The following is a 7,544-nucleotide window of genomic DNA, read 5'->3' as shown; positions in this document are numbered from 1 at the left end:
CACTTCCCAGGTCATATGAAATCTCTGGTGGGAGGCTTTCTGTGGTTAACCACACAAATACAGGAATACTGAAAGGAGACAGCTCTTGACAATTCTGCACCACCCGGCCCACGGTGAGTCACAAGGCACCACCAGTATTTGGTACAAGGAATGGCTGCGTGAGCTGGGGCTCCAATCCTTCAACTTCTGCTCACTTCCAATACTCCTACAGGGATGGCTGGAATGGCTGTTTCAAATCTGCCCAGCTTCTGGAGGTCTGTATCTAAATAAAATAAAATTAAACAAATGTGCCCAACCTAGGCTACATTTTCTAGGGCCTGTATCTGAAAACACATACAGTATCTACTGCATTACCCTGAGCAGCTATTCTGCCAAACCAGGAAAGGGCCCATTTCTGAGGCAGAGTTGTATGACTTGGTCCACTTAGGAAAAGCACGCTCCACACCGCCTCAGCTGCTTCCTCATTCTCCTCCACTCTTCCCACAGGATTTGGCAGGAGTTTTAGGAAATTTCTCTCAACGAAGAGAAACCAACGTGGTATGGTAAAGCCAGGCTTTGGAGCCAATCGGAATGGAGCCCCATCTGGCCCTGCCACTTAACTTGAGACATTGGGCGAGTCATTTCACTTATTTGAGCCTTTATTTCTTTACAAATAAAATGGAGGACAATAACAGCTACTTCAAGGGGCTGCTGTGAGGAATAACTTCTCTGATATATATCAAGCATTTGATACTGTGCTTGCCACATAGCAGGCATTCAATCTACTGCTCCTCTACTGCTACTGCAGCTACTCTCTCAGGTCTAGCCCAGTGGAATTTCATGGCTCAATGAAGGGCCCCAATTCATGTCCTGATTAGATACAGATACATGAGATTATAGTCTCTTCACAACTATCTAACTGTGTTGAGGGTTGCAGTAAAACACAGACACATATACAACCAAAATAGGAAACAGTTCAGAAAACATCCTTATTTGATCTGGCACACGTATTTGTAAGGATTTTGAATGACAATGTTTCTGTTGTTCTGAAAACCTGTAATTCTAAATAAAACACAAAATTACTCTACAAATATCTGACCTGGAAAAGTAAAACAAAGCAATGTTGTGTGATCTGTATCTCTGTTCATTCCCCAGCTCCTCTCTTATTCTTCTACCCTAACGTGGGATGTAAAGCACAAGCATAAAGCAAATTGGACTTTCCTACCCAAACACACTGTGTCATACTTTCTTTCATCTTTTCTTTTCTTTTTCTTTTTTTTTTTTTTTTGAGACGGAGTCTCACTCCGTTGCCCAGGCTGGAGTGCAATGGCGCAATCTCAGCTCACTGCACCTCTGCCTCCCGGGTTCAAGCGATTCTCCTGCATCAGCCTCCTGAGTAGCTGGGATTGCAGGCACTTGCCACCACGCCCGGCTAATTTTTGTATTTTTTTAGTAGAGACAGGGTTTCACCATGTTGGTCAGGCTGATCTCTAACTCCTGACCTCGTGATCCACCTGCCTCGGCCTCCCGAAGTGCTGGGATTACAGGCATGAGGCACCGTGTCTGGCCCGAGTCATACTTTCTCTATGGCAAGGCGGTAACTAAACGCTCACTATTTATTGAGACAGGATTTCACTCCTATTACCCAGGCTAGAGTGCAGTGGTGTGCTCTCAGCTCACTACAACCTCTGCCTCCTGGGCTCAAGTGATCCTACTGTCTCAGCCTCCCAAGTAACTGGGACTACAGGCATGTGCCACCACACCTGGCTAGTTTTTGTATTTTTAGTAGAGATGGGGTTTCACCATGTTGGCCTGGCTGGTCTCAAACTCCTAACCTCAAGTGATCTGCCTGCCTTGGCCTCCGGAGGTGCTGGGATTACAGGCGTGAGCCACCGCACCTAGCCTGTTCATTTTTATTTTTAGAGATAGGGTCTTACTCTGATGCTCATGCTGGAGTGCAGTGGTGTAATCATGGCTCACTGCAGCCTCAAACTCCTGGTCTCAACTCCACCTCAGCCTCCCGTGTAGCTGGGACTACAGGCAGGTGCCACCACACTTGGCTAATGGTTTGATTTTTTTGTAGAGACCAGGCCTCTTTTTGTTGCCCAGGCTGGTCTCCAATTCTTGGCCTCAAGCAATCCTCCCCCCCAGCCCCCCAAAGTGCTGGGAGTGAGCCACCGTGCCTGGCTGAAATGCCCAATTTAAACCCCGTCTGTTCTGTCTCCTGCTGAAACAGAATAGACAAAGATGTGGTTTTTGTTGGATGCTTTACTGCTAGACAGTGAACTGTATTTTTTTCTAAGAAAGTTGAAGGCTCAGTGGGTCTAGAATCTGATGGCTGGACATTATTAAAGAGCAGGATGGTTGGAGAAATAGGAGCAGAGGTTGAGAAAATGGAAAAAGCCAACCTGAATGAGTACAGGGTGATGACTGCAATGGCAGTGGGGTGGGGAGACTGGATTGCAAACTCCTGTGGTACTGTATCCCCAGGGCCTAGGGTTACGCACTGGCACACATCAGAGATTTAGGAAAGAGCAACTGAAAGAGTAAATACATAAATGAATAAATGCAAAAGGATGAATGAAGTATCATAAGGTAAAGTATAAAGAGCTAAAGAGTTGAAAGGGCACTGTACAGAAAACAGGGAAGTTCATGTCTTAATCTATGACCAAAACTTAAAATGGTTACATACTGGAATTAATACATTGTTCATTTGCAAGGATCTTGTTTTTGTGTGTACAGCCTGAGAACTCTTCTATGCCACTGCTGTCCTATAGCCAGCTCCAGAGAGTGCCTTTGTAGGGCTTGCAGGTTGCAAAGGTCAAAGGCCAGGGCACCATCATTTCTAATGACGAGAACTTTCACCTAAGAGTAGGCTGTGCCTGACAAGTATTCCCACCATCCAACAACAATAATAGCCCTCATTTATGGAGCATCTTCTGGGTGCTCAGTGCTCTGCTGGGCACTTGCATACACCGTCTCTAATCCTCAACTAACCATGGGAAGTAGATATTATTCCCATTTTATAGACTAAGGATCTGAGGTTCTGGGCAAATAAGTAACTTGTTCAAGGTACTGTAGTTACCAGGATGTGAAGCTGAACCAGGATATGTGCATAGGTCTGCCTAAGCCCATCATGCCAGTCTGCTGGCTGCCACTGTCTTGCTGTCTGAGTGAGGACCAAGACCACCAGCATAGTGGCTGAGGCAGCATGACCTACTTTACACATCTGGAGGACTGATGGTGTGACAAACAAGGCTCATTTCTGGCCAGGGCTCATTCTTCCACCTTCAGTGAATCTCTTAGGTATGTGGTCCATGTGTACCTCCTCCGTTCAGACACCCTTGCCGCCTACTGATGAGTGAGGCCACCACTGAAATTCTTCTGATTAGAATCCAGGGTAGTGGTTCCTGGAGAGTTCTCAGCAGACCTTCCTGCCTCCCACCTAAAGCTTTTATAGCAGAGTTGGTCAACATTTTCAGACTCTCATGATGAACAATGGCAGCCTTAACAGGCTGTCTCTGGAAAATGGTCCACTGAACATTTTGATAAAAATAATGGCTTTCCTCCCACCAAGAGTAATGTACACAACAATTTAAATTAACATAATAGGAAGCATTAGTAAATTAAGCCAATTTCCCTTGAGTAAAATGAACACTTTTCATTGTTAATGTTAAGCATACTGAAAAATATAACTAAAAAAAATTCCATAAAGTTCTAAGAAATAGGAGAAAAAAATTCAGACTATTCCCTCCTGCTCCCCATTGGTACCATAAAGACAAAACTGAGGCTAAAGTGATGATATGAACCCTGGTCCAGCCTGGCCAACATGGTAAAACCCCGTTTCTACTAAAAACACAAAAATTAGCCAGGAGTGGTGGTGCGGACGTGTAATCCCAGCTACTCATGAGGCTGAGGCAGGAGAATTGCTTGAACCCAGGAGGCGGAGGTTGCAGTGAGCTGAGATCATGCCACTGTACTCCAGTCTGGGTGACAGAGTGAGACTCCATCTCAAAAAACAAAAAACAACAACAACAAAAAAGAAGGCTCTGGTTTAGGTGAAAGAAGGACAGACCAAAAAGACAGACCAAAGAAAAGCTGAGAGACCAATGACAAAGCATCCCTGTGTCTGGACCTGGATAGTGGGTGGGGGTTGGGGAGGGCAGAGGACAAAAAAAAAAGGGATGATCAGAGCTGTGCTCAATAGGGTATGCACCATAGAATGGGATAACTTAATCTGTTAATCTTTTTTTTTTTTTTGAGATGGAGTTTTGCTCCTGTCGCCCAGGCTGGAGTGCAGTGTTGTGATCTTGGCTCGCTGCAACCTCTGCCTCCGGGGTTCAAGTGATTCTCCTGCCTCAGCCTCCCGAATAGCTGGGGCTATAGGCACGGGCCACCACACCCAGCTGATTTTTTTTTTTCTTTCTATTTTTAGTATACATGGGGTTTCACCATGTTGGCCAGGCTGGTCTCGAACTCCTGACCTCAGGTGACCCGCCCACCTTGGCCTCCCAAAGTGCTGGGATTACAGGTGTGAGCCACTGCACCCGGCCAATCTGTTAATCTTAATTTGTCAGCCTTAATGGGAAGAGGAATAGGATACAAAATTATCTGTACTTCTGACCAAGCTAGATTGTCCTTCATTCTGATTCAATAAGTTGGTCATGTTTTGAGGAACAACCAATAATAAATGCATCTAAGTTTCAAGAGCTGCTTCTGAGTCTCAGGAATTTTCTGGCACTTGTCACTGGCCTTTCAGAAGGTCAGTAAAAGAGAAGGGAAGGCTGGCCCCAACAAAAACAATAAAACAAAAACAAACAAAAAACATGATTGCTTACAGTACAGTAGGATTTGAAAAAGCAGAGAAACCTACCCATCTCCATAGCAATTTCACCTAATCCCCATGCCCTGGTTGGAGACCCAGGATTAGGCAAAATCTGAGTGCTACTGAAAGAGAAAATGCTTCCAGATTTTCAGAGTTTGTGGTAGGAAGGGGGTTTCTGTCATTTCGAAATGCTGTTCCTGAGGCCATGTGTACAGCAGATATTGAAATGCGATCCTGCTCAAATTAGATAATAGTTATCTTTAGGGAAAAGAAATCAATTGTTCTCTCTGTCTGTTATTCACCTATGTGATATTAGTGGAATGCTATGAAAAATGAACATAATGGATAAATAAGCATATAATTAGTTATATTTTCCTGCCTGGATTAACTAAGTTCTACCATCTAAGTTACATTAAATTTTAAAATTATCTATATATATAAATAACATTACTAACTGCTTATAGTGTTTTTGCAGCCTTATAATAAAAGTATTTAGCATTTTAAATTAAAAAAAGTCAAATGAAATGCAGGATGAGGTGAGCCTCTCTTTTAAAAAAACAAGACTGCAATCAATTACGGATGACCTGCTCTCCCCTGGAATCATTGGGGATCCCTGCCAACTTGTTCTTTGCACAATGCTAGCCTTGCTCTTAAAAAAAGAAGCTTTTTACCTCAAAAGCACCTCAAGACCAGGAAACTCAGCTGGTTTTGGTCATATATTAGCATTGCATGCTTCCACATCTCAACTGAAAGCATCCCCCACTCTGCCATCCCCTCCTTACGGAAAGCCAAGGGATGCCTTTGCTCAAAGTGATTAATTGCTTCAAAAATTAAATAACTCTTCCAACCATTGTTAAATCTAAGGAAAAACGCAACCTAGTTTTGCTGTTTCAATTTACTCTATTACCAACATTACCCCTAGTTCTCAAAACATCCATTTTAATCACAGTTTACCGGGGAAAGAATTACCTGTCAGTCTCCTAGCTTGTAAGAAAGAAGATAAAGTTAGAATGAAACTTCAGGATTAATTAATTGAGAGTACTGCATGTAATGTGTCTATTCTGAATGTTACTGCACACATCGCAATGAAAGCAGTTTTATTTTCCATGGTTGAAATAAATTATGATAAATAATTCATTTCAATGGCAGAGATGTACTGTGGAGCAACAGCAACAAAATTGACTACACTACACCACTGTGAGTCTCATTCCTGAATCTTCATTATCCATTTGAAACTTTTTACGAGTAGTAAATCATATTTCAAGTGGCTGCAGATCTCATAAAGCAGCTTGCTGCATTAAAATAAAACCAGAAAACCTGGGGCATTGGAAGGCTGCAGGGTTTGCCACTCAGCACTATTTGGGAAACTCTTTCTCTCTCTTGCCAATATCAAACAGAACACTTTTCAATCTGATGTAAAAATTAAGGATTACTTGTCAAAAATACCATCTAAATTTCCTCTGGGTAGGAATGTTGGGAAGATCTGTATTTTTGAGGAATAACTTTCAACTCCAAAGCCACTTTCCCCTAATTTTTTTCAAGTGACACTTATTTTTGGTTCATGGTACTTCCTGAATGACTACCACATAGGTTCTAGAACCTCTAATGGCCTATACCACCCTCTGGGGGTCCCCCAACTAGCAAACAATGTGTGCAAGCTTAAGAGAGACTAACAAAGGCGCATGTGCTCTGATTCTATCTAAAAAGACCAGCCTATCTTCATAGGATAGGTGATTTTAAGTTGAATCTTAAAAGATGCATATAGCATTACCTGGGAAGAAGTATATATTTGGAAGAGGAAATAAAATGAGAAAAGACACTGGAGACAGAGCTTGGCATGTTTGAGGAATGAACAGCCCATGCATAGGAGGTTTTTGAAAGAGACCTTTTGAGTGGCAGGGAGTAGATTTAAGGGGCAAGGAGTAGAAGACTGGGCTTGGTCCAGGCTATAAAAGGGCCTTTATGCCATGCTGAATGTAGAAATGAGTTTGGGCTAATACATGAAGGGTAGCCTTCAAAGAATTCTCGAGGAGAAGGTGACATGATGAGGTCTGCCATTTAGAACAATACTGATTAGGTTCTGGAGAACAGCAATTACGGGTAAGTACCGGAGGCAAGGTAACAAGTTTAGATACTGCAAGAAGTTCAAAATGAGGGGAGTTGAGAGGTAGGGTAGCAGAGACAGAGAGAAATGGCCAGAATCCTTGACTGCAATACCCCATTTTCTTCCCAATGAAATATTTCTAAGAAGCATAGTCTTAGAAACATACTGAAGCTGTGGATAAATTCAGAGCTTTAGGAACATGGCCTCAGGCTGGGCGTGTGGCTCACGTCTGTAATCCCAGCACTTTGGAGGCCAAGGTGGGCAGATTGCTTGAGTTCAGGAGTTTGAGACCAGCCTGGGAAACATGGTGAAACTCCACCTTTACAAAGAAATACAAAAATTAGCCAGGTGTGGTGGTGTGTGCCTGTAGTCCTAGCTACTTAGGAGGCTGAGGTGGGAGGATTGCTTGACCCCCAGAGGCTGAGGCTGCAGTGAGCCATGATCATGCCACTGCACTCCAGCCTGGGTGACTGAGTGAAACGCTGTCTCCAAAATAAATAAACAAAATAAAATAAAATAAAATAAAAAGAACATGGCCTCAAAGTCAAGAATTCCAATGAAGAGAAGGATGCCAGACTGTTCCAGAAATGCTACAGGTAGTGTAGAGGTGGCTGCTGTTTAGGTGGCTGTAGCAAT

General features: G+C 43.2%; 1 protein-coding gene across 12 annotated transcripts in view; it reads right to left on the bottom strand.

Moving 5' to 3' along the window:
- The window catches only part of RANBP17 (RAN binding protein 17), a 434,785-nt gene that overhangs the window by 7,549 nt on the left and 419,692 nt on the right, over window positions 1-7,544 (bottom strand). The gene's annotated exons all lie outside the window — the stretch shown is intronic.

This window comes from Pongo abelii, chromosome 4 (assembly GCF_028885655.2).
Source record: "Pongo abelii isolate AG06213 chromosome 4, NHGRI_mPonAbe1-v2.0_pri, whole genome shotgun sequence".
NCBI classification, from domain to species: Eukaryota; Metazoa; Chordata; class Mammalia; order Primates; family Hominidae; genus Pongo; species Pongo abelii.
This window is presented reverse-complemented; position numbering and strand designations above follow the sequence as displayed.